Consider the following 1,612-nt stretch of genomic DNA (forward strand, 5'->3'; position numbering starts at 1 on the left):
CCTCTGTGAACAAGGAGTATCACAATATCATAGATAACCATTATGCATAGTAAGCATAAATTTGTATCCAAAAAACATCGTGGCCGGTGTCTCAAAAATGTAAAATTAACATGAGATAAACCATGCCTGATGCTTCCTGTAACCTGTCCTTATATGGTCTATGGTAATACTCTGAGCAATCTTGACATTGCAGCTCAGCTACCTATGAGAGCCTGCGATCTAGGAGAATGTCGCCCCTAGAAATCTTGTCGGCTTCTCGATTCTAATCTCTGTAGATATGCCTACAAGATAAGTATGTAAAAGAAAGACTCATATTACAAATAACCTCCACAATATTAACCAAATGAATGTTTCTACATTGTTGAACAACATTGACCCAATTGACCACCAACATAGAATTATCGTAGATCTAGATCCCATCATAACCCTTCTCAATGGAAAAATCAATCAAATATCTACACGCAAGTGCTTCAACTTAGTTGTTTGTCTCGGAACCCATATCAATTTTGACATGATATGCATGTTTCTCAGACATATTAAGAATGAATCCCCCACCTGCTTGGCTCTTTCCCCTTGAGAAGCCCTATCAAAGTATCCCTAGGGCATTGATTTGCCCATATTTTCCACTAAAATAGGTTTAATTAGCAGTATATATTTGACTTGTGGAAAGAGTTTTGGTATAGCAATATCCTCAACAACAATTTTCCCCGGAGAAGGTGTGAGGTCATTGGATATCGACTAGTTTCTAGCAAGCCATATTCCTCAACATAATATAAGAGGAAGTGCATATATGGCTATGTTCACCCTATATCGCTGCCAACTTTGCTAAGTAGCTGCAAAGGATGGCCCATCCCAAAGAAGTTGTAAACCCATACTCATGTTGCAATCTTTCCAAACTTGTTGAGTAAAAGGGCAAGTCACAAATAGGTGATAAATTGACTCCTCAACCCCTTTTCTTTCGAAGGACATTTTTCCTTCCAAACTGCCCTCCACCACCATTAAGTCTTGCATATATGAACGCCAACATTTAGATAAATGTATCCTAACTTTGGAGTGTAAAACCCGAGAGGAGAGGAGGCCCATACAAGCTCATCCTCACGATCCAATAATTAGATGTGAGCTCATGCATGGACATCCAAGTACTGGCCCCATTCTACATGCAAATCCTTAGGAATGTTCAAGTCCACTGCATTATGCCATCTCTGTGACTACATATTTGTTGTTTTAGGGTTATCAATTTAACTGAGTCTAGTATAACCTTCATCTCAAAGATGTGTAATGAGATTTTGAGATAAAATATGACTGTCCCCACTACCTGACCAAGGGTCGTAACCAAGTCTAACTTTGTGCTCATTCCAAATCCTCCATGCAAGCCCTGAAGAAATTAGATCAAGAGATTTTAACAAAACCCTCCATACAGTTGATATATTAGCTCTTTCTCTATTAGGACACCTGATCCAATCCTCTAGGGAATCTAGCCTAATCTATTTCTATGTGGCAACATCTGTCCAAATGTTGGAGGTGGTAAGGAGCCTTCACCCAAATTTTGCTGCAAGTTCTTTTGAGAAAATGATTTTTTTTTTAACCCCCAACCCCTAGGAGAAGCTTTACT

Source organism: Pinus tabuliformis, chromosome 3_1 (genome assembly GCF_031772625.1).
Source record: "Pinus tabuliformis cultivar Carrire ecotype Pingquan chromosome 3_1, CPIR1, whole genome shotgun sequence".
Classification (NCBI taxonomy): domain Eukaryota; kingdom Viridiplantae; phylum Streptophyta; class Pinopsida; order Pinales; family Pinaceae; genus Pinus; species Pinus tabuliformis.